General features: G+C 39.7%; 1 protein-coding gene across 1 annotated transcript in view; it reads right to left on the bottom strand.

The window, feature by feature from the left end:
- Positions 1–27305, bottom strand: part of PDE4D (phosphodiesterase 4D) — a 1252971-nt gene that overhangs the window by 1173104 nt on the left and 52562 nt on the right. The window contains 1 exon segment of the mRNA XM_014452711.2: positions 12491–12616. The gene's annotated coding sequence lies outside the window, so the exon portion shown is untranslated.

Raw genomic sequence — 27305 nt, 5'->3', positions numbered from 1 at the left:
GTGATCAAAAGATGGCCGCCACAAGATGGCCAGCAGGGAGGGCAGTTAGGGGTGACTGGACCAGCAAGGGAGGCCAGTTCGGGGCAACTGGGCCAGCAAAGGAGGGCAGTTGGGGGCAACCAGGCCTGCAGGGGAGGGCAGTTGGGAGTGACCGAGCCTGCAGGGGAGGAAGGGCAGTTGGGGGGGGGACCAGGCCTGCAGGGGATGGCAGTTAGGAGCTACCAGGCTGGCAGGGGAGGGTAGTGAGGGGCGACCGGGCCAGCAGGGGAGGGCAGTTGGGGGTGATCAGGACAGCAAGGGAGCAGTTAGTCATTGATCAGGCTGGCAGGGGAGTGGTTAGGGGGTGATCAGGCTGGTAGGCAGAAGCAGTTAGGGGCAATAAGGCAGGCGAGCGGTTGGGAGCCAGCCGTCCTGGATTGTGAGAGGGATGTCTGACTGCCGGTTTAGGCCCAATCCTACATGGGGCCTAAACCAGCAGTCGGACATCCCCTGAGGGGTCCCAGATTGGAGAGGGTGCAGGCTGGGCTGAGGGACACCCCCCCCCCCAGTGCACGAATTTCGTGCACCAGGCCTCTAGTATTATATATAGGAAACCCGGAAGATTCTACCACAAAACTTGTAGACCTAATAAGTAATTTCAGTAAAATTTCAGGATACAAAATTAATATACAAGAATCAGCTGTGTTCCTATACACTATCAAAAAGAGAAATTAATGCCTGGCCATGGTGGCCCAGTAGTTGAGCATCAACCTATGAACCAGGAGGTCACAGTTCCATTCCCATGCAGGGTATATGCCCAGGTTGGGGGCTTGATCCCTGATCATACAAGAGGCAGCCAATCAATGATTCTATCTCATAATTGATGTTTCTATCTCTCTCTCCCTCTCCCTCCCTCTCTCAAATCAATAAAAAATATATATTTTTAAAAGAATACTTAAGAATAAAGTTAACCAAGGAGGTGAAAGATCTATACACTGAAAACTATAAGACACTGATGAAAGAAATTGAAGAAGACACAAATAAATGGAAAGATATTCTGTGCTCATGGATTTGAAGAATTATCATTGTCAAAATGTTTATACTATCCAAAGCAATAAACAGATTAAATGCAATCCCTATCAAAATTTCAATGGCATTTCAATGATAAAATTGGTATGGAACCATAAAAGCACCTGAATATCCACAGCAATCCTGAGAAAGAAGAACAAAGCTGGAGGCATCTCACTTCCTTATTTCAAACTATATTACAAAGCTATTGTATTCGAAACAGTATGATACTCACACAGAAAAACAGACACATAGGCCAGTGGAATAGAATCAAGAACCCAGAAATAAACCCATACATATGTAGTCAGTTAATTTTCAATAAAGGAGCCAAAAATAGACAATGAGAAAAGAATAGTTTCTTCAATAAATGGTGTTAAGAAAACTGGACGAGCCTGGTTGGCAGTGGCTCAGTTGGTTCTCTCTGCTGTCACTCACTAACTTGCTCTACTTTTTACCCAAAATCTCTCTGATTTTTTTCCTGAGAACCCACTGGTAGTATAAGAGCAATGATAAAATATAGACTAAGTAGAGTAGTTTGAAAAAAAGGAAAGGGTGATCAGCTCTGCAGTAGGAGATCAGGCCAGGTTTTGCAAAGGAGAAGACCTTTGATCATTTCTTGAGGGACAAGCAGTAATTTTCCAGCTGAGTGAGGTATGTGGGAGAGAGCACTTTGGCAGAAGGAATACCCTGTACAAAGGCACTGAGGCATGAATCAGCAGACTGTTTGGCAAACTGCCAGCAGCAGGAATGATGTAGGAGAGTGATAAGGGAGGTAAGCAAAGTCCCCCGTGGAGAGCCTGCTCCTTCTGAGCCATGCTGAGGAATTGGACTACCTCCCTTCAGCCTGATGGTTACTAATGCCTTGGGGTCATGGCTCTTTAAAATCTAGTCAAAAGTATGAACCCTCTTCTTAGGAAAAAGATAACTGAAAGCACATTCACCAAAATAGTACATACAGTGTCCATCAACACTCCAAAGTCCAGAAATTGCTTGGACTTCAGGTTAACATCCTGCTATAGTCAACACGCCCATTTTTAGTTTTTAAAATATGGCTAGAAGTATACACAATAAGCAGAGGAGCAATCTGATCCAATTTGTGTTTTAGAACAATAGCCAATTCTGTTGGGAACAGATCAGAAACAGGTGAGGCCAATGGCAGACTGAGCAATTAAGACACCATGACAACCATCTGGTCAGGAGATGATAAAAGAAATTTCCAAAACTTTTTAAAAAAAGATAAAAGTGATTCAAGCTCTCTGATATTTAAATGTACTATAATAGTTAAATAATGTGATGCTGATTTTTAAAAAAGGTAGAGAAATCAATAAAAAAGATAAAAAATCTAGATATAAAATTTTGTGTTATGTTTCTTCAAGGTAAAACTCAAAAGGGAAAGGACATTTATTCAATAAATTGTCAGAACAAGTGAAAAACTATTTGGGAAAAAATATAAAGTTAAATTCTCACATTCCTATATAACAAAATTAATTCCAAATGGATTAAGATTTAAATGTAAAATAAGAAACCATGAAAGTATTGGAAGAAAATGTAGGAAAAGTGTGTGTAATCTTGGAATGGGAATTCCTTTCTAAATACAACACCAAAAACAGAAATGTTAAAAGGAAAGCATGTAAAGACTCAACCACACGCACAAAAAATTCTCATGTAAAAATATTCCAAAGGAAAAAAGTCAAAAGGTGGTTAAGAAACTGGGGAAAATATTTACATTAGAAACTCCATGGACAAGTAGAATACTATCTGTACTATTTAAAGAATTTCAATAAAATTAATTGGAAAATCATCATCCCAAAAGAAAAGTAAGCAAGGAACTAACAGCCAATTTACAAAGGAAAAATGTCAAGCCTGCTAGTATTTGAAGAAGTACAAATAAATCTCAGTGTGATACCATTTCCCCCATATCAGATTGGCAACATTATTTTAAAACAATACTAGTTAAGTGCCTGGCTGGTTTGGCTCACTGGATAGAGCATCAGCCTGGGGACTGGAAGGTCCCAGGTTTGATTCCGGTCAAGGGCATGTACCTTGGTTGCGGGCACACCCCCAGTAGGGGATGTGCAGGAGGCAGCTGGTCGATGCTTCCCTCTCATCGATGTTTCTAACTCTCTATCCCTCTCCCTTCCTCTCTGTAAAAAATCAATCAAATATATTTTTAAAAAAAACAATACTAGTTAAGATATGGGAAAGCATCCTCTCTTATGTACTGCTGTAGGAAAATAAATTAAAGGGAAAAAACTTTCTGGAGGGCAATTAGACAACAGAATTATATATTTATAAAGATACTAGAGGCCAAATGCACGAAAATACGTGCAAGAGTTGGCCTTCCTTCCCCCAGCTGCCATCACCTGCTTCCCTCTGGCACCCAGGACCTGGGCTGCTTCCCTTCTCCAGCCACCCACAGGCACCTGGGACCAGGCTGGCTTCCCTCCAGCCCCGGCTTTGTCAGGAAGGACATCTGGAATGACGTCCAGAAGATGTCCGGTCTAATTAGCATATTACCCTTTTATTATTATAGATATACTCTTTAGTCTACCAGCTTTCTTTCTAGAAGTGTATCCTGGAAAAAAACTCCTATTTTGCTTCAATTAAATACATAACAATTTTTAAATATATTTTATTGATTTTTTACAGAGAGGAAGGGAGAGGGATAGTTAGAAACATCGATGAGAGAGAAACATCGATCAGCTGCCTCCTGCACACTCCCCACGGGGGATGTGCCCGCAAGCAAGGTACATGCCCTTGACCGGAATCGAACCTGGGACCCTTGAGTCCGCAGGCTGACACTCTATCCGCTGAGCCAAACCAGTTAGGGCCATAACAATTTTTATAGTAGGAAAATTTTTAATTTAATTGGATAAGTGAATACTATCTAACTATAACAAATTACCTACATATAAAAATTATGCTATAAATAGTTAGAGCAGCGGTTCTCAACCTATGGGTCGCGACCCCTTTGGGGGTCGAACGACCCTTTCACAGGGGTCGCCTAAGACCACCAGAAAACACACATATAATTACATATTGTTTTTGTGATTAATCACTATGCTTTAATTATGTTCAGTTTGTAACAATGAAAATACATCCTGCATATCAGATATTTACATTACGATTCATAACAGTAGCAAAATTACAGTTATGAAGTAGCAATGAAAATAATTTTATGGTAGGGGGTCACCACAACATGAGGAACTGTATTAAAGGGTCGCGGCATTAGGAAGGTTGAGAACCACTGAGTTAGAGGCATGAATAGATGTTGGTAACATCTTGTTAAATGGAACAAAGAGAAACAGGTTATAAAACCATATTATCCTATACCAGCCTGGTCCAACCCTGTTAGCATGCCATGGTATCATTTGTAAGTAAGAGAATACAGATTCATTGAGATATTAATTTAAAACAGTGATTTTCAACCGGTGTGCCACAGCTGCCACAAGAGGGATACTGATGTGCCACAAGAAATTTTAAAACATGCAATACCTAACTATTTAGTCAGGGGCACTTACTTTTTTCTCTTAGATTATCAGATAAAAAAATAACAATAGTCAACGCAGCAATAACCATTCGCTATGAATGGATCAAAATTATAAGTTTTTGCCCTAGCTGGTTTGGCTCAGTGGATAGAGCGTTGGCCTGCAGACTGAAGGGTCCCGGGTTCCATTCTGGCCAAGGGCACATGCCCAGGTTGGGGGATTCATCGGCTGCAGGAGGCAGCTGATCAATGATTCTCTCTCATCATTGATGTTTCTGTCTCTCTCTCCCTTCTCTTTTCCTCTCTGAAATCAATAAAGATATATATATTTTTTTAATACAAAATTATACCTTTTTTTGTCAGATTGGCAAAAAATAGCACATTTTTATTTTTGGTGTGCCGCAGAATTTTAGTAATTAGTTTATGTATGTTATGAGATAAAAAAGGTTGACAATTACTAATTTAAAGTACAACTGAGTTGATTGATTCCACACATGATAGCCATAGCAGCATCAGCAGCAGAATAACAATAGAAACAATACATGACACAAAGCAAATGGCAGGCTGACTCACAGTTAACATGTCAGTAACAGAATTTGGTGGGGAGCCAGGTTTCTATATCCACTTTGTTGGTGTGATACCTCTGGCGTAGCATGATGGACCTTATTATGTCTACTCTCCCTCTCCATCCTATCCCCTCTCTTTGGCAAATTTTGGCCCAGAAATTAGAGGGATGAACACAAGAAAACTACATGCATATGGACATGGGAACTATGAAGGGACAGAAAAGAGGTTTGGGGATGCTGCTGCCTCCCCTGGGTGCCTCAGCAAGTCCTCAGCAAGGAGTGGCACAGATTGACCTGAGCTGGAAAACACTGCCCCAGATTGGTGGGCTGACAGCTATGTGGTGATGGCCCTGGTACAACTTAGCACAGCAGTGGTTACAGGCCATGCTGTGACCTCCTGCTCACTAACATGTGCTGATTTCTAAGTATCCCAGTTTGTATGAAGCAGGGCAGGTGGCATGTTCTCATTCACTTCTGTGCTGGGGTCCAATCCCAGCGGGTCCAGGGGTCCCCAAAGGTGTGGACGGAGTCGGCGAAGAAGGAATGACATGAAGACAGCCTTCAGTTGATCAGCAGCCTAGTCAGGACCTCTAGCCAGGATCTCCAGCCAAAGTTCTGGTCGGAGTTCTGGTTAGGAACTGATCAGGATCTGATGATTATTGTCTTGTTACATCCGTATTTATACCAGCCGATTTTAATCCTGTCAACTTCTTTTACAAAGGTTAGGGCGTTTCTTATCTCCATTCCAGGGAGTAAAGATTATGTAGCTTAACTACCCGCCTGTCACTTAATTAAGGGGTTGTATCCCCTCCCTAACCTCAGGGAAAAATCCCCACCTGGGGAAACAACCTTTCTCGGAGAGGTGACCTTGGTTAAAACACATGGCGCTAAAGAGAGCAAACATATTAAGAACAATATGCTATATATGCCAGGTCCCTTGAAACATATGCTGTGCAGATGTTTCTTTCCTGCAGCGACTGTGTCAAGCAGCAAGGATGGACCGGCTCCCGGCACTTCTGTTAAAATGCTTTTATTTCAAAAGGGCCATACAGGGCCCCTGAAAATCGACAAATACCATACAGATCAGTTTACCAAGCAATAAAACCATAGGTCAGTGGTTCTCAACCTGTGGGTTGCGACCCCTTTGGCAGTTGAACGACCCTTTCACAGGGGTCGCCTAAGACCATCCTGCATATCAGATATTTACATTATGATTCATAACAGTAGCAACATTACAGTTATGAAGTAGCAACAAAAATAATTTTATGACTGCCATAGGTACTTTAGAATAGCCTCTCTATCAACCTGTATTTCATTTTGAGATATGTCAGCACCATCATTACAACCACTAATACCTGTATTTCATTTTGAGATATGTCAGCACGGTCATTACCACCACTAATATCCTATCTAATAAAAAGGGAATATGCAAATTGATCATCACACCATCACAAAGATGGCAGCACCCACAGTGGAGGCCAAGTTTCCGTAATGAGCCTTAATGAGCAATCAGCAGGGACCTGAGGCTGCGTGGAGCTGGGCCAGGCCGGGGGACCTCAGGCCATTGCCCCCCCTGCCCCCTGGTGCCAGGCCAGGGCTTGACGGGGGACCTGAGGCTGCGCCCCTCCGCTGGCAGGGCTTGACAAGGGTGGGGCCAGCCAGGTCTGGATCTCACCCAATGGGGGTAGGGCCAGCTGGGGCTGGGTCTCGTGCAATTTTGAGGCACTGTGGGTGAGCGGGGACTTGACTCTGGGTCCCGCAGCGTGCCCCAGACTCTGACAGGGGGAAGATTTTCATATACATTTTACTAATGTTTTTTCAACTTTGACACTTCTATTATAGAGAAAGGGCAAATAGCAATATTAAAATATTTCCTCTAATCAATCCCCTTTTAATGTGTATGAATTTCATGCACCAGGCCACTAGTTTAAGCATAACTTGCAATGGATAAAGCCTATTTCTACTTAGTTCTCATTTGCAGGCTTATCTTTATAATTGCTAATTCCTTGGCTTCTGATTCCCTCCTTCCAAAACTACAGACACAAGGTTCATCAGAAGACCTTGCTCTCTGCTGAAACAATTGAATATGAAGTGGAAAAAATAAATAGCTTTTAAAATGGGGGTGAGGAGAGAGAGAAAACAAACACCCACACAAGTGAGTACGTGTTTAACAAGGATAGTTATCTCAAAGGTCACAGATTGGCAGAGGAAATATGCTATTTACCAATGGCAGGAAGGAGAAAATCCCAAAGACACATAAAACTCACTCTAAATATTTGCCATTCTGTTTTATTTAAGACCAGGGTACATTAGCAGGGGAGAGCTGAGTACATACTGAGGACACCAAGCTGCAGGTCCGGTTCCCTTAGCAGCAAGAAGTTGCTCTCACCAGTTCCTGACTGATTTCAGCATAAATACTGTTTTATCTTTGGGGATAACTTCAGAGGATTTCTATTTTACTGTCAATAGTTCTTTAGGGATATAATTTTTAAATTTATCTTATTACAGTGGGGCCTTGACTTACGAGTTTAATTCGTTCGGAGACCGAGCTCGTTAAGGAGCTCGTTAACTCAAATTACTCTGTCAACTCAATGCAAAAAATTGGCCGAGAGACGGCTGGTATCTCAAAAAACTCGTTAGTTGGGACACTCCTAAGTCAAGACCCCACTGTATATTTATTTATAGTATATTCCAGCTCAATTACTTTGATTGATTTAGCTCATAATTTTGCTTATGACCATTTCTTGGGAATCTCATAAAATTTGCTGGGATTTATTTTGTTGACATTCACAAGCATTCCAAAAAGTATAAAGTAACAAATGATATTTTGTTAAGAGAAAATGAAGTTATTAGTCATTTGGGAAAATTTGCATTGATCAAAAAAGGTGCCCTCCCCATAAATTAAATTATATGTGACTTTCTTTATATTTGGAAATTCTAAGATTGATTATTTAAAAGCAAAATCATGTATTTACCAGAATAACTCCGAACAAAACCATGGTGTTATAAGACCTGGCAGCATTTCTTAAAACAGGGTGCTATTAGTTCATAAATTTAATGCAGGCACACTGATGTCTGCCCCACACATAACATAAAGCCTTTTGCTTCAGAAAAACCTTCAGTCGTTTTTTGAACATAAACACTACTTGATAATCACAACAGGAGGAGGTTTAGGCTGTGCGAAGGGTTTTCCATTTCTCATACATCCAGCAGACAAAGACGTACACTTTCATTCTGAAGACGCTCATTCGGTTTCCCCCACATCTCATCAACAAACCTACGCTTCACTCCTGAAATTCCTTTTCTGACTTACCTTGTGCAAAAAATCTGGAACAGGAGAGTTGCTGCAGTGGAGCCCGCATGAGAATGTGGCCAAGGAAAATGAAATCTCAATTCCTACCAATGATATAAATCTCTGATATTCGATAGCAGGAAAAGGAGGGGAACTAACATCCATCTAATCTCAGTGCTTTCATAGCAGATTTTTAAAAATATAAATGAAGAGCTATTTGTTTTTTTCCTTTTAAATGTGTTTTTATTGATTTGAGAGAGAGAAAGAGAGAGAGAGAAACATCACTAGTCTGCCTCCTGCACACACCCTGACCAGGGATTGAACCAGCAACCTTTCGGTGCATAGGATGATACTCAGCCAACTGAGCCACATCAGCCAGGGCTTATAGCAGATATTTTAATGAAAACAATTCAAGCTCCTGACTCAACAGAGGAAAGTTTTGCATAATGTTTAGTTTCTTATGCCTCCAAAATGTACCTGATATTTATTTATGATCCAGATATATTAAGCCTGAAACAGAAAAGTGCCTAAAATTTTTTAAAGCCTACATAAAACTGCCTGAATAACTATTAGCCAATAACTTGGAAGAAAATATTTTATTTGTTTCCCCCACCCCACCTCCACACAGTGGAGCATGAAAACATGTTTTAAAAGCGTTTAATACAGAAATCATTAATTTCATTGTTAAAATTTCCCTAAAATTCATTTTTAAAGATCACCTGGAAAAATCTTAGGAGATTTTGTAAAATGCACAAATTCAATAAGGCAGCCCTAGCTGGTTTGCTCAGTGGATAGAGCATCAGCCTGCAAACTGGAGGGTTCCGGGTTCGATTTCAGTCAACTGCACATGCTCTGGTTGTGGGCTCCATCCCCAGTAGGGGGCATGCAGAAGGCAGACGATCAATGATTCTCTCTCATCACTGATGTTTCTATCTCTCTCTCCCCCCCCCCTTCTTCTCTGAAATTAATAAAAATATTTTTTTAAAAAATTCAATAAGGCAGGGTTAATAAGACAGGTTGCTCATCTCGACTATCAATTTATGTTGTTATGAAGTAGGTAATCTAACTTCCATAATAACAATAGATAATGATAATACTTTTTCTTTCAGACTGCCTTTATAATAATGTATTTCTTCACTGAATATTTCTTCAACATGTTAATTATTGTAAAGTACTCTGTATATGTTTAAATATGACAAATGTTAAAATTAAAGAAAGGTTAAGATGTTCTGGCTTCAAAAAAAAGGCAGAGTTAAGAGCAAAGACATATGAGATGTCAAGTGAAAAGGCTTCAGGGGGTGTTTAGAAAGAAACAAATCCCCCAGGAATGGAACTAAAAATTAAGAAACCATTATTCTCCCTGTTCAGAACAAACTAAAGTAAATCCTGTTTAGCTAGAATTAAACAATCACCAGTTCACATGACTTTCTATTTTATTAAGTCACCTTTTGTGAAAAAAAGCGACAAATAATATATAAACAAGCTGGTTCAGAGACTTATTTTTTAAAAACAATGATTAGAATTTGATCAGTGGAGATTCAGTCTCATGCACATCAAAAGGATTCTAAAGTTGTGATCCATGTTCCTATGATAATGTCAGTATTAAGTACATTTTATTATTTTCTAATTATTTGAAAAGTGTTTTGCCCCAATTTGATATAAATTCTAACCCCATGTCAATCACCATATATAATTATTTAATTAACCTATCTCCAGCCTATTTTGGACAAATTGAATTCACAACAAATGAAGAATGAGGGTTATTTAGTTCACTTGGGGGAAAAGGGGACAAGAAGACTGAGTAAGCCATTTAAAAATAGAACTTTAATGTAGGGGGCAGGGAGGGGGAATGGGGAACATCTGTGAATAATAAAAAATATAACTGCAATATGCATTTTTTTGTAGAACAATTAAATGAGAACACAACGTTAGGGACTGAAAAGCCTATATCTATAATTTATCTTATATCAGCATAAATTTGGGAAAATCACAACCTCAATTTTACCAAATGTAAATTAGGAGAACTATTATGTTTTCTATATCTCTAACAATTCAAAATTATGATGTAAATACATGTTTATTGACCTGGTCAAATTGAACTGAGTAAAGATAATTGGCCATAAAGGGTGATATATATCTTTACCTGGAGGAAATAAGACTGGCCATTGATTTGACTACAAATATATAAAAGCTCTTATGTTCTTATATGGATTTATTGGAATGAGATGCTCACCTTCTAATCAACCTGAAGTTTCTGTGAGATTACCATTACTATCTCCTACCTATAAATGAAAAAGTAACAGCAGAAATCATAAAAACAAGTTGCCCAACATAGAAGATGAGTTTAAAAATGGGGATTGAAGTATTGAAGATAGTGCTTTGCATTTAGTAAGCATGTAATGCATGTTTGTAAAATAAATGAATGACCTGACACTCCACAGGCCAGTAGATCACCAAGCTCTCCAAGCACCCTGAGGTGGACAAGCTTCATAATCCTGCTATAGCCTTTGACCATCTCTTTTGCCCCATCTCCCTTATTGGTCTTTTTGCTACCTCTAGGACAACCCAAGTTTGCTCCAAGTGAGTTCACAATATAATAATAGGAGAGACCTAAATTCTATACTTAATCATCCCAGCTTTCCCCAAAATTATCAGCTTTAGGGAAATCATAATAGATGTCTTTATTTCCTCACCCACAGAAGGATTAAAGGATGAATTTGAGCAACAGTCTGTTGATATTAAGGATGTTGGATCCATCCTATTCTTCCCAATGAGAAGACTTCTACTAGTAGGAGTTTAAATGGTATTAAGAGATTTGGAAAAGCCAAAGAAGAGTTTCCTTTTATTCCTAATCCAGTAGGACCTGCTGCTGGACTCTCTACAACACCGAAAGAGGGATCCTGGCTGACTGCACGGTCAGTTCAGTAATATTCTGTAACATGCCTGGAACCGCATATTTACTGACCAGGATATGTGGGTGAGATCTTGCTAGGCTCGTTGCAAAATTAATGCTACATAAAAGTGAAATGAAATTGAAAGTATTATTATTAATTATGTAATGACAATAATAAAGAACGCTTTTACAACTCTCAAAAGTTCAGGAAAGTATCCAATAGTTTTTCTCATTAGCCCAAAGAAAGAGTTTGAATAGTTTCATGATAAGTTTTAATTAACAGCAAAAACACAAACATATTTCTTATTCCTCCTCTTGGAAAGTTTTAATAAAAAAGTTAAATAAGAAATAAAAAGAGGTAATGCCTCAGGACTTGGATGTTCTAAATTGAAGAATATTCAGCCCTTAGGATTTACATATCTAAGAAAACACTGAAAGGTTCCTTGTTTAAAGAACCAAGAGCAAAATCCAGATCCTCTTCAACTAACCTGAGTGTCATCTCATTTTCAATGCAATCAATCATATTGAATTACTTTTCCAATCACACTGAAAAAATCACACAAGTTCAGATTTTTATTCTTGTTCAAAGCAATATCAATATATGCATCTTCATTCACTGAGTCCACAAACATTTCACCAACCAAATGAAAGGCCTTGAGTAAAGAAGAATATATGGACCCTGCCTTCAAAGAACTTATAACTTGCTATGGAAGACATATTTGCATACCAAATTACTATAAAACCAAGTAAAAAGTAATAACTGTCATAAACAAGCTTTAAAAAAACCACAAAAAAATATATGATATTTCTGAGACAGCAGCTACATTGAAAAAGAGATAAAATTTCCTAGCATTTTAAAAATCACTCCAGGAAATATTCCAGATTGTTAAACAGACCTAAGAAAATAAAGCATCACAGGTAAAGGAGGAAACAACAAAATTTAAAAACTTTTAAAGTAGCATCTTCATTTTCTCATTCAAATACACACATTCCAATAAGACATAAAATGAGGTCAAATTTCTCCAACCTTGTCTATTCTCTTTGAGAAAGCTTGTTTCAAATGCACAGCAACTTTAAGATTAAAATGTGAAGCAAGGGAATGTCTCATCATTATACATGTGCATTGGTCAAATTAGCCTTAGGATTAAAAATCGCAATTTAATTTTTCAATTGACACTGTAAACATGCAGTCAGAAGCCTCTTACCTTTGCTGTTTAATTATCCGTCTAATTGCAGCTCCGATCAGCTCTTTATAATCCAATTTTGAGAAAATGATGCACGTACTTGAAAGTATAGCTTCTTTGTTCAAGTAGAAAGTTGACTGAATTCTCCTAGACTCAAAAGAGATCGGCATGTTTGCTTGTGCATATCAAATTACTTAATTGCAAAACTGGGAATTATTCCATAGATGTGAATGGATATCTAATTTATGTCACAAAGGAGAGATTATACTCTTAGGAGATGTTATGGGCTTACTCATTTTCCTAACTAGATTTCCATGCACATGAGAATTTTAAGTCAGGAAAGCATTGCCAACAATGCTCCACCAGAGACAACCAAAAAGAGATCATAAATGTCTTGTTAGCTGTAAATAATGATAAAATGGAGATCGTTGGGAATGTGATTACAGCTGGTTTAGCCTGAAGAGTTTTAAATTTATATTAACCCAAGTAAATTACAGTGTACGCACTGATTTTAATTGATGCATTAAAATAGGTTTGTTGTACATTTTGTCTCATAATGAGAAAAATCAAGGAAAGGGACCAACTCCTTTTTTTCCAAGTGTAAGTTCTGTAGTGCTCTATCTCTGCACGTTGACAAATGTACTTCCGCTGCCCTGTAACTTAAATACATTCTTCTCCACGGTCACTTGTCTGAACTTATTCGTCTATAGCTCCTACTAGCAATTTCTAAGCTATCTTTTAGTGATCTTTTGAGGAAATAACTTATCAGAGCATCTCATGTGTCCTTTTGTGTTCATGCTCCCCACCCTCCGCTTTCTTTTCCTTCCTTGGCACCATAGGAGTACACATAAATAAGTCTATGCCTTATGGTGGCTTGTTTGTTTTTACTTGAATTGATTCAGAAGCTATTTTTAAGAAAAGGATTGGACTGGGAAATGAGATATATGGAACCTGATCTTTGAGTAGCCTTGGGTCAGTGTTAGACTTCACTGGACCTGACTTCTCAGGCACAAAATGAGGAGGGCCCTGCTAGCTTCTGACAATGGTTCTGACAACCCTGAAACCAAACGTCTCTCTAGATCTTTGACTTGGGACCTCACACCTGGATGCCATTTGTTATATTAAAAGAGGGTTGGCCCTTCTCCTGGTGGATATAAACTTAGGCAAAGACAAAGAACACATGCATGCGGAGAGAGTATAAACAAGAAAAGAAGCAGGCAGAGATGGGTGCGCCGCAAGAGCCGTGGAATGGAAGGACAGAGAGAGGATGAAAGAGAGAATAATGAGCTGAGAATGGCAAAAATCTAGAGACATGGGGGGAGTATGAGTGGGGAGCAGAGCAAAGTATTTAGGAGAACAGAGGAGATACAACAAAGGTATGTACAGTTAAGTGAACTAAAGAAGAGGTCTAAATGAGAGTATGCAACTCTAATTACAAAGCATAAAATTTGAAAAATGTTATCTGCATTTTATTTTCTATAGTAACAAATACCTACAGTTATTTGTTTCTCTCCAGAAAGAAAACAAAGCAAAAGAGTTGGATATTGAAATAACTTTACTAGTAAATCACTGTAAATATTTATAAAGGAACAAAGTTCTTTTCTACTATGGATTTACTAAACACTAGATGATGACATTTTTAAAAGTCATACGTTATCATTTAAAAATAAGCACAAGAGAAATTCTAGCACAGGGCCTGGGAGACAGTAGCATAAATATAACTCAGAGGGAGAGAAGAAGGGAGGACAGAGAAAGAAAGGCTATATTTTAAAGTGACATAAATCATCTTCTGGAGTGTAAGGGCCATACATTAAAAAGGAGAGAGGACAAGAGAATAAAATATGCCAACATAAGTTTAAGATTCCAAACAAGCTGCAAATACAAACTACAGTAAAATTTTAAGCAGCCAGAGCTCAACAACTTAGGAATACACACACACACCCTTACAGTTTAGTATTCAAGGAAAGAATCAGATTTACAAGAAAATAGTAAATGTCATTGTTCGTGAAATAACCATGATCACCTCCACCAGCAGTAGCAGCTCCCTAGGAATGTCTCTAGAGAACAGTCATTCCTAGTTCGTACGTCATTAATAACCACAGTGCATTCACGCCTGTTACTCCACATGCAGACCAGGAAGACATGCAAGGACGTTAGTGGTCAATTAAAGCCTAGTTTCTCAAAGTAGTGCGCTTCACAGTCAAGATGAATTGACTGTTGTAAGTGGTTTCCCACTACAAATCCCAGCCTATTCTTAAAATTTGTGGAGCCAAAGCCCACCCCAGCCAATAACCCCACTTCTCTCTCTTTCCCAGCTTCAGTTCTATTCTACAGTGTGAGAAGCCTTGCACATACTCATGAGGACACTCCAGCCCACACATCCAAAATTCTCACCGAGCCCCACACTCTGGTCCTAGGAGTGTTCACACACATGTAGTACAATTCACCCTTGAAAGATTTGACCCTAAGAGAGACCCATAGAGGCTCTGGAAGTAATTTTTGGATTACTTCGACAGGGTATACTAAGCTGCTGAGTAGATTAGGAGTGAGGGTGAAGGTGAGGGTGAGGGTGCTTTGGAAGGACAAAGTCCCTTTGGCCCTTCAAAAACTTCTCCTCATGGGACAAGGTACAGCTGGAGAAGGGCCAGAGTAGGGCCCTAAATTAAAGCAAGGGACCTGAGGAAATAGTCCATTTGGGCCAAGGTCAAAGCATGTTACTACTGTTGATATATGTCTGCCTTAATCTGGGTTAGCCAGAAAATCTAATTAGCTGTATCTCATACTCCAACCAGCCAGACTGGGTAGAATTGGTTGTACTACATAGTGCAAATAACAACCTAAGTGCTAAAAATACTTCAACTCAGGAGGTCAAATGATTTTGATTTGAAAACCATGGACTTCACCGCACAAGAGGATGCATTTCCTTCAGCAAGAAAACCCTAGACACAACATACAGACTACCAAAGAACAAGTTAGCACAAAGAGAAGCGTTGTGAGCTGTTAAGTAGTGACCAAGCAGAGAGCAAAGCTTTTGTCTCAATTTCTCCTTCCTTACTCTCAGTCTACAGAGTATCATGAGCCAACACATAAGGCAAGCAGCTAAATTTAATGATGAACCTTCCCTCTTGTTCTCCCTTCTGATAACACCTCACCCTGGCATGCCTGAGTTGTTTCCATGGGAACACAAGAAGAACCACTTTTCCAAGAAAGTGTTCTCTACCTCTATTTCCCTCTTTCTACCACCAAACAATTTTTTCTCATATTTCCAGGGTTTTATCTGGTGGTAGTCAACTAACTAATAGAATAAACTACCTACCATGTACCAATAGGTTAGTGAGTATTACCCGTTGAATGAGTCATCATTGCTCAAGTTAATTAGCATGATAAAAAGGGCCTTGAGAACACATCACTGCTTAATCGGTAGGAATGACTCCAATGGAATGTGTATATATTACAAACATGGGATCAGGCCAGTGGGGGCACTGAAGTACATCATGCAGGCAACTGCCTGTCCCGCTGAGAAGCCTCTTCAGCTGGATAGGGGACAAAGAAGAGATAACAGAGAGAAGAAACTTGTCCTAACAGGTTTGCAATTCAGTTGAAAAGACAGAATCTATTTAAAATTTTTAAAAGCCTTAATAACATTACAAAGCAACATAAGGATGCAAATGAATGAGTTACAAGGCCTTTTCCCTCCTGATTTATAATACTCTTCCAAAAGTCTCATCTGTCACAGCTTTCCCTAAAATTTTTAAGTAAGAGACAGAAGACTTGGATTGAAGAGCAAAAGAAATAGCTTGGAAGAAATTAGAGACATTTCCTTCTTTCTCTGTTCCCTCCTTTTTCCAATGCACAGAATGTGGGCCTTTGAAAGATTTTTTTTTTAAGTTATATGTGCGTCTGTCTTTTAAGTTATGTTTTTATTAATATATCAAGGTCTTCAAGCGTTAGCTTTAGTCTTCCCTATTTAAGGGTGAACAGTGATTCCACTTCCGTCTTTCTGGCTGCTTTTACATTGCTCTGGCCTGTGACCTCAAAAATGCAGGTAATCCTTGGAATCTAAGAACCCCAGACTTAGAGTCAGAAGGCACACATTTCAAATCCAGGCTTAATACTTAGTCACCATGAGGAAGTTGTTCAACTCTTCTTTGAGCCTCAGTGTCACCTGTAAAATGGGGATTTGTTTCAGCAAAGACCAAATCAAACAGCATGTTTATGTGTGGGAGAGCACACAACACAACAGTGTTCAATTTGTGTGGTCGATGTGAGCATTCATGCCAGGTGTTCTCTGCTTCAGAATTTCTCAGAACAAGATCAGATCCATTCATTCCTTCTGTTATACTTTGCTAAGTACCAAATGTGTGTCAGAGCCTCTGCTAAGCACTTGTGAGAACCGCTAGAGCCATCCATCGCTATTGGATAGTTTCTATTTTCAAATTACCCCTCTTCTAGTATTTGGGGAAATAGTTAAGAGTGTACGTTATGTTTGCTTGGTGAAATTCTATCTATTTGCAACATTTTGGAATGAAACCCACTCCTCCCTGGGCTTCGTTATACTTCAAGGTTCCCACAATGGCTATTTTTTTCAAGACACACAAATCAGCATAGCCTCTAAGAAGTTCTCTCTTGGGTTTGATAAAAAAGAATTAAAATATATCTGGTTTCCAGGCTGCCATGGGAGGCTGGAGTCAGGTTAAATTAAATTATTAAGAATAGAAACTTCCAAATAACCAAAGAAGAGAAGTGGTAATGAGCACCACACAAAGATAATGAGTAAGCACATACACTGCTCGCCAGACCATATGATGCTGACTCCCCAATCCAAATGCGCCCCTCCTCATTCTACCACCACTGAAAACCAAAGGGTAGCAAGAAAAATCTGAATAATAATTCCTGCTCAGTTGAGTCCCTACTTATGATCAAATAAAGGCTACTTTAAAGCTTGAATACAAAGAACGTCTTTCTACTGGACAATTAACTACCCAAAGCAGTGTGACTTGGTACAAGTTTTACTGGTTACAAATGGGCAATAACATAAGGTTATTTGAAGCATAGTTTACACTATTAATTCCAGGGAAATCACATACTAAACCATCTGCTATATGTAAAAGCCATAGCTGTTTAGACTCCATGAAAGTTCATTGATATAACCATCAGGGTAGAGCAGGAGTTTGAATACATATTTTGGTGTAATTTTTGGCCAAAATGATTGATTATACAAAAATGCCTTCTGCATGTCCTTAGTAGCTTCTATTTTATCAGATCTATATTACTATTAGAAAAATAAGTGCCTTCAAAAAAATGGAGAAAAGTGTAGAAAATAACATGATTTTTTTACCCCCTCTCTTCAAATACTCATCTTCTCCATATGTTATGAAAGAAGAGAAAAACTGGGCCTGTTGGGAGAAATTCCTGACTGAAACATGCAAGAGCAGGGCTGGCACTCTCACAACCCCATTTATACCCTTTGTGAAATCTACCTCCAGGACTGTGTGGCACGCAATCTCTGTGCTATATACAATCACCCTATTGTACAGGGTCTCCAACAGTCCACCAAAAGGAAAGAGCTCCTAGTCTAGGAAAATGATGCCCTGTGGGCTAGTTCAGTCCTAATGAGATAAGGAGAAAAAAAGAGAAAGTGTTTCTTGACTTTAATAATTAATTACTCAAGAAGTTCCACAAATAGATGCAGAAGAAATATCTGAAATTGTAAAGGATTTGATTCTGTAATCACACAAGAAAGAAAAGTCTCTCCATTTGACTGATCCTTGGATAAACAAAACCACAGTGGGAATGGCTGAGCAAACAGTTTTCCTATCTTCGCATCTACACACCTGGTGGAACCTATCAACAAGCAAAGAAAACATTCACCAAATTTCCATTGATGAAATATACTGGGGAGAGGTGCCTTCCCTTTGGTTGACTTTGGCAACATTAAGCCATATAGTTCCAGTTTTTGTTTCAACTGAAAAATGAAGTTGTTACCATAAATCTATGGCAGTGGTTCCCAAACTTATTTGGCCTACCGCCCCCTTTCCAGAAAAAATATTACTCAGCCCCTGGAAATTAATTTTTTTTTTAATTTTAATAGCAGTTACTCATCGCCCCCAAATGCACCTGTGGCCATCACCACCCCCCTGGATCGCTGCAGCGCCCACCGGGGGGCGGTAGCGCCCACTTTGGGAATCACTGATCTATGGCATGTAAGGACAAGCCAGCCTGAGGGTAGGCCTGGGGATTTCTATCAGGCCATATGAAGAATATCCCTGAACCTCAGTCAGGTGACCAAGTGTTATTCTGTCTAAATGTTCTTATCCCAAATACTTCAGAAATGCATAGTGAGCCTGCTTTCAGAGCACTTCTCTCCCACCCTCCTCTAACCATGCCTCCCCATGAGGCTAGGAGTCTGCAAGGTGGGGGACATACCCACCTGGGGACCATTCCCCAAGTACCCATGACTATGGAATTCCCTGCCCCAAATGGCCCAATGCCAGCCTCCAAGGACTGTGTGAGTCTTTACACTCCCAAAAGCAGGCCACTTCATGGCCCATGTGCACACCCTTAGAACTGAGGGGTGACCAGGGGCAGCTGTTGGACGGTGGGTGTGAATAAAGTTTGAATGAGCATATTGGCTTGTCAGCACACATTCCTACAAGGTTCCTCCAGCTGCATGGTGGATCCAGGACAGGAAGAGAGGGGTAAGACTGGGAGGCCTCTTGTCTTGGGCCCACAAATGTTAGGGGTGGGTCTAGAATGGGTTATGCTATTCAGTGATGCCAGAAAACATATCTCTCTCTCTCTCTCTCTCTCTCTCTCTCTCTCTCTCTCTCTCTCTCTCTCTCATACTCTCAGCAACCGCATAACCATTTATTGAGTAGAAAAGAAACCCTAACCAAATGGGACACCAGCTCAACTGGTGAAAGCAAGGCCACCTATGAACTGGGATATAAAGTGATCCCAAGTACACCAAACTGCAGGTAGTGGCTTCCTTCATAAACATCCCTCAGTGACACTGAGCCCAGAGTTCCATACATAAAGGTCATCTATTGGCATCCAGCATTTTTCTTTCCCACCAGACTCTTGTTTCCCCCTTATGAGAGAGTGTTTATGCGGGGTACACTCGAGAAGTAAATAAAACTTCATTCTCATCATGTACAACATGGGGCTATGATAGAAAGCATCATATATAGTTTCAGCTTCTATTGTTTATCTGCAAAGGAGGTGCAAACTGTTAAATTGTAAATTGTCATCTTAATAAAAGGAATAGAAAATAAAAGAGAGACCTAAGAAATCAGAGAACTGTCAGATATCTGCAAACACATTAAAGAAAGTTGGATACTAGAATTCCTGCGTGAGGGAGAAAATCAAAGCTGGATAGTAAACAAAATTTGTTTTAATTTGCATCGATTTGTTGTTCCACTTATTTATGCATTCATTGGTTTCTTTTGGTATGGGCCCTGACCAGGATTGAACCGGCAACCTTGGTGTATCTGGATGATGCTCTAACCAACTGAGCTACCCGGCCAGGGCCAGTAAACAAAACTTTAAAAGAAAACATTAACATTGTGGTGGCCTTTTCTGGGGAATGTAGGATTTAATCAGAACCAGTCCGTGTTTTCCAAAAGCTCACACCCTAGAGGAGGGAGCCTAAGGCCACATCCTTGGCACCTGGCTAATGTGTCTCCCTTGCTGCTTCTTGGCAAATTCCAGTAGCCTGATTCACAGCTGCTGAACCACACACACGCATGCACACACGCACCCACACACTTTCTCTCTACAGTGCTTCCAGGCAGCTTGTCCTACTGTGTACCATAATTTATACGAGCAGATCTTAAACATGACCACACATCACAGTTACCCTGCGAGCTTCTCTACTGTACAGATTCCCAAGCAGCACCCCACAGAGACTGAATCCGCACGCCGGGTGAGGCTGGGACATTTCTACCCTTAGTAAACAATCCAGATGATGATGAAAGCAAAACATTCTAACCCCTGGAGAAGCTCAGCTAGAGGAACACAGGCGAGGATGATGTCCGACAGGATGCAGCCGCGCCTTCATGCTGTTTTTCCCAGCCTGCTCTCACAGTGGGGTCTTCCCAGAGAGAAGTGAAGATGTCCTGCCCAACAGCCTGGCACGAGGCACCACAACAGGCAGCTGTCCTTTCCTGCCACGACCAAGCTCCAACCAACTGCCAAGTCCAACACGTCCCGGAAGGTGTCTGCATTCACTCCCTTTTGTGAGAAATTATTTGAGCTTTATTCAGAAATAAAAATACACACATGCACCAAGTTTATAAAACCTTTAAAATGATTTGTTTTTTATTGGTGGACTTTAGTTCTCAATCCAATGATAAAACTTTCCTTTGAATGAAATTTTCACCCATTTTTCCCTTTTTCTCCATCCTCTTTTCCATCTCAAACACTCCTATACTGTGATCTCTGTGCTTCCTGTCAAATTAAGGATTCTCAGTGAATGGAGGACCAACCCTTCTAGGAGAACACATCAACATCTCCAGGGAAACGTGTGTTGTTGTTTTTTAATCCTCACCTGAGGACATGTGTTTTTATTGATTTGTAGAGAGAGAGGAAGAGAGAGAAACATTGATGTGAGAGAGAAACATCAATCAATTGCCTCCCACACATGCCACAACCAGGGATTGAACCCGCAACCTAGGAAGGTGCCCTGCCTGGGAATCAAACCTGCCAACTTTTTGGTGTATGGGACAGTGCTCCAATTAACTGAATACCCATCCAGGCCCCGTGTAAATTTTTTATTTGTGAAAATGTGCCAAAAGTTTTAAAGGATAAGATATGCTACTTGCTTTACCTTATGATTCATCCAGAATATGGATAAGAGGACATTATAGTAATCAATCAACTTAAATTTTATGTTTTACAAATAGCCTAATCAGAAATAAGCTTATGTTTATAAGTAAAATAATGTGTCATTAGGTAACTGAGACTGGCTATCAGGTAGAAATCCCTCCTTGTGAGTAGAAAGTGACCCTGGAAATTGAGTCATCAGTCTGGCTGCTATCCTCACAGATAGGTCTGCTGTTGATAGCGCAGAGGAGGCAAAAAGAACTCTATGCTCCAGCACAGTTCTCAGGTTCAGCGTTACCCAGGAAAGTATCAAGTGCACTGTTGCTCCTTCCCCTGGGAGCAGCACTGCCTGTCTCCAGGGATGTTCCCGCAGATCTCGGAAATGGAGCCTTTACAAGAGAGCCCTCTGATCCTGACAGCTGAAAGTCTCAACATGGCACAGAGCACAAGTCAATGCTAAGCATGGGTTTCCAGTCGCCACCCATTATGCTGATATGGCTCTGGAGGGCAGAGAGCTGTAAAACTTAAAAATAAAATGTGGAAAATGAACGCATATACTTCCTGAATGTGTGCTAAGCTGAAGAAATACTCAATATATTTGACTTACACCTCATTTCTCTTGCTTTCTTGTTCGTTTCACTAAGCTTTAAATAATTTTCCTAAGTGAGGCTACGTAAATGCTCATCTGGCACAAATCATAACTTTCATAAATCAGAAGACATTCCATTTGTATAAATATAAATTCGTCATGAAATAGTTTGAAACAAAGTTTGGAAGAATGTGCACAGAGACATCCCCATTGGTCAGTTTGGGATGGTCCAAGATTTCTGTTCCTGTTACTTAACTCTTCTCTACTACAAATATGTATTACTCGTATGCTTTTTGAGCTTAAAAAAAGGAGGTAGAAAATATTGAAGGTATTCACCAATAGAAGTTATCAACATCAGAGATTATAATTAACTAGAGGCCCGATGAATGAAATTCCTGCAAGGGGCTCAGCTCTCGCAGCCCCGTCTTCGTCTGAAAGGTCGTCTGGAAGGATGTCCGGAAGGATGCCCGGTCTAATTAGCACACTATGCTTTTATTATTATAGATTATTTCAATTAATTATATTGCTGTGTTATCTGCTAAGTCCATCTGCTAGTTTGAGTGGGAGTATTTGCCTGCAATCTTATTTTGAAACATAGGAACAAAACAGTATGAGATTTAGGGGTTGCACACTTAGTTATAGCCAGAAGAGTGGATAAGATTCTTAAAGGAGAATAGGGAAAAAATATAAGCCAGGCCAGCATAGCTCAGTGGTTGATCATCAACTTATGAACCAAGAGGTTACGGTTTGATTCCCTGTCAGGGCACATGCCTGGACTACAGGCTTGATGGCCGGTGAGGGGCGTGTAGGAGGCAGACGATCAATGATTCTCTCTCATCATTGATGTTTCTATCTCTCTTCCTCTCCCTTCACCTCTGAAATCAATCATATACATATATTGCCAAGGTTGGGACATTGGGGAGCTTTAAGAAGCTCCTGTCCTTTTCTAGGATCCCTTTTATGCAGCTTACCTACTCTCCTGAAATAGCTGCTAATTCCACAAATTAACTGCTTGTTGTTCAAGACAAAGATCCTCCCCAATAAAGGAAATAAGATGTCTCCTAGCAATGAATTTAAAAATGCATTCATTCAAAAATTAGAGTCACAACTGACATTTCAGTTATGTAGTTCTTCTTGCTTCCACTTTTAATGGAGGCTATAAGGCAAGAGGCAGATACCAAATGTTCTCTAAGGGGATTTAAATTGGCTCTATTAATCTCTCTCAGACTTCAAGACAATGTTTAAAAATAAATGTCTGGCCTAATCTTTTACAAAAGCTCCTTTTAAACCATTAATGTTTCTTCTGTGCACCAAAAGAGACAATTTTGTATTTTGATTCTAAGTCAGGAGCAACTTAAGATGGAAATCACTCAAGGCAGCCTCCATCTCTTCATCTTCGTCACTCAGTGGCTTGTTTCATCACATTTAAGCCCCATTATCTTCAAGATCTGACATTTTGATATCCCTCTCTAGCTATCATCTCAAACCTTTCCTATCACTTGCTGTCTGTGGAATTCATCCTGCCCCTTTATTGATCTCTCCAGTCAGTTCTGCTTTCTCTTTTTGTTTTTTCCCCAGACATTTTAAATAAGGATATACATCTCCATCCTCCTCCCTATATAACAGGGACTAGCCAGAGAAAAACATGGCATATCCTTCTTAGCTGTTTCTTTTACTCAATAATAAATAGGTTAATACCTAAATTAAAACAAACACATATCCATAAAGGAATTTTAAATATAAAATTCAAGACTTAAGGATTTTCAATCTTCCTGTTTTTAAAAATAAAAAAGGCCTTCTATTTGGTTTTTCTCTGTCATTACAGAAACACGATGTTACTGCGCTCAGCAACATCCTTCCCAGGCTTGCCCTACTCTATGACACTGTTCCTTTAGGAAGCTCATGCCCCTTTCCAGGAGCCCCTTTATCCAGTCAGTTCAGTCCACCTCCCTGCTTCACACAGACCTCCCAGCATGCTCTGCCCATAGCTGCCCGCCCTCCGTCTGCCAACAGAGAATGAGCGTGGAGGGGAGGCAGTGGGGAGAGTTCCCTCGATGCCTCAGAGCTGCACCCAGGAGTCTAAGTGCTCGAATGAATGACTTTGTTTCCAACTCTTTGCCTTTTATTTTTTTAAGGGGAAAAAATAGGCTTTTAACAGGATGTATAGCATAAAGAAATATAATCAGTAATATTGTAATAACTGTGTATGGGTACTAGACTTATCTGAAGGATCACTTTGTAAACTATATAAATGTCTAACCACCATGCTGTACACCTGAAGCTGATGTAAAATAATCTGAATGTCAACTACAATTGAAAATAAACATAAAAAACAGAAATCTTACCTAAAAGGATTACAGTCATCCACCACTTAACGATAGGCATATGTTCTCAGAAATGTGTCACTAGGTAATTCAGTTCTGCAAACATCATAGAGTGCACTGACATAAATCTAGCTGGTAATGCTGACCAGTGTAATTGTATATGCTATACTGTTATATGCCTGGCAGCACAGTAGATTTGTTTACACCACATCACCACAAACATGTGAGTAATGTCTTGCACTATGATGTCATGACGGCTGCCACATCAGTTGTCAATAGGAATTTTTCAGCTCCATTATAATCATATTAGGAGACCACATCATATATGCAGTCTGCTGTTTACCAAATTATTGTATGCCGCTCATGACTGTATTTAACTCCTTACTTAGAAATTTTTAGGTCAAAGGCAAAACCAGGATGCTCAAGAGGAATGGAAATTGAATTCCATTTGCCTTTCAAGTCATCTTTCCCCTGATGTCACTCTCCCTTCGCATCTGGTCCTTCTCCTTCCTCTGGCGCACGTCAATTTGGGGCAGATCAGGCCTCAGATCCAGCTTTCATCTCTTCCTCTGACTGACAGAGACTGCATCTCAAAGGAGGTTAAGTGACTTGCCAAAGGTTATGTTGTCCTAAATTGACTCCAAGTTTGTTACTGGGCTTATTTGATCTATGACTGGAATTTAGGACCAAAATCTCAAATTTGGGAGTTGTACACTTAATTACAGCCAGAAGAGTGGATAAGATTCTTAAAGAAGAATAGGAAAAAAAGACATTGGGGAACCTGCATTTAGAGGGCACAGTAAGTCACTTTATAGTACCCAAATATGGCCTTTCCATTCAACTCCAGGTGATTACTTCCTAAAAGTCATCTTATTGTGGGGAACATGAACATTCATCCCTCTTGCGTTGGACCTAAATAAAAGACCCACTGTGTTTTTCTTTCATTCCTTTAGCAAATATTGATTGAATGTCCAGCAGATATCAGAAATCATTTTAGGAGCTGAGGCTTCATTAGTGTACCAACAGTTTAAGTCCCTGTTGGCAGAGAATTTGTCAGAACTATGATTACATTTGTAATCTTGCAATATCTGAAAACTCAGACTTCCTAGAACAAATTATTTATTCCCTATGAACTTCACTTCCCCATCTCTTAAATGGGAATATCAAAACTTGCCCACCTACTTCACACAGACTGCAGCGAGAAGTATGTGAAATTTCATCTATCAAGTACCTAGTGTAGAGCCTCACACTCACAGATAATCAGTAAGTGGCAACATGGAATTATGGTGTCACCATTCATTTGTCCTTCAGAACTAAACCTTGTAAATAATCCTGTCACCATGGCCTAAATCTAGTCATTCAGATACAATCTTCATGATTTTCTATTTCTCCTACTTCTGCATTCAGCTCTGTAGTATACTAAATACTTTATCCTCACTTTGAGCAGTAACTATAGAATCATAGGTTTTATATTGAAGTTTTTATATCTTGCCTGATACACATTAAATTTATAAGTAATTATTAAAATTTATAAGGTCCATTCATATGACATAGCACCTAAAATAAACTCAGATATCACTGGAAGTGTGCTGGGTCTACTTTGGGAAACACTTCTCCATATGCTCAAATTTTCAAAGCTGATCTTAATATCTAAATTTGGTTTATCTAAATGAAACACATCTTGGAGAGCTCCAGAGTCTGCCATCCTCTCAGCCTCCACTGCTGCTCTCCTGAGGCAACCCCTCAGCATCTCTCTAACACAACTGTCATAGTCTCACAGCTTCTACTCTTAAAACCAGACCATGTCTCTCCATTGCCCTGCGTCCACCAATGAATTCCTAAATCACTTAGAATAAATGCAAAGACCTTGCTGCACTGTACAAAAGCCCAAATGACCTGGCCCCTGCTCTTTGTCCCAGCACACTTCCTAACACTCTTGTCAGCAGATGTGTGATTGCAGCCACACTGAATATTCAGGCAGCCTTTGCATCTGCTTACAGCATCCTTCCCAGATCATCAAGGCTCATTGCCTCACGTAGAAGGCCTTCCCTGAACACCAGCTCACTCCTCCATCACTGTCTACCTGCTCACCTTGCTTTATTTTTCCCATAACTTATCACTACCAATCATTAAAATGAGCTATTCATGTATTCATTTACTGTCTGTCGAGCCCTATGAGACTGTAAGTTCCAAAAGCTTAAATACAGTGTTTATACACAATAGATATTTTATCTATATTGTATACTACTAAATTATTAATGACTAAAATAGTATGGAAGCCACTCAACAAATATTTGTTGATTGAGGACATGAATGGATATACAAATGGTGAATAATTCTTTGAAACATTTCCAGTTTGAGGTTTCTCCAGGACTTATAGAGTGGGCAATAAGAAATAAAATCCTGGAATTTATGGGAACAAGAACATGTGAAAGCAAGAGTAAATATGCATGAACCCACCCACAAAAGTCCTCCAAATGCTACTGAAGTACTGGCCCCAAAATAGAGAAATTTTTGGAAACCAAATTGCACTTAATTTGGTTAAAAAGACAGGGGGGGCGGTGTATAAGTAAATAAATAAAGTAAAAATTTTATTTTAGCCTTTAATGATAAGCTACTCCCTCACCAAGCTTTAAAAACAAGTGCTGAAGAATGACTATGTAGAATTGTGTGTTTGTTTGTTTTTCTGCCCAGTCTGTATAAATGCTAGTAAATAGAAAAACTGCCAAAACAGAGGTTACTGAGATTGAGGGAAAAGGTGTGAAATGGCAACTGGTAGGTTGAGGCCCCAATTCATGGCTTCCCTATATACCTTTTGACCCATAACTTTGTATTCCTTCACTCTAACCCTGAGTTCCACCAGGACTTGCTTTGACAGGTGGGATACTAGCAATTGTAACACAAATAGAGCTTTAAAAAGCACATGTGTGTGGAACCTGCCCTCTAGTATAATTGAGCTTATCTACTTTTAGACCCCAACCATGAGAACATGTCTGGACTCACCTACTGGAGGGGTGAGAATAGAGATGAGAGACATGTGATAAAGAGAATACTGAGTTTTCCCATCAAAGATGTCTTAGACTGACAGCCAACCACCAAT

This window comes from Myotis lucifugus, unplaced genomic scaffold (assembly GCF_000147115.1).
Source record: "Myotis lucifugus unplaced genomic scaffold, Myoluc2.0 scaffold_0, whole genome shotgun sequence".
NCBI lineage: Eukaryota > Metazoa > Chordata > Mammalia > Chiroptera > Vespertilionidae > Myotis > Myotis lucifugus.
Note: the sequence above shows the minus strand (reverse complement) of the source record. Positions and strands in the feature narration are given on the sequence as shown.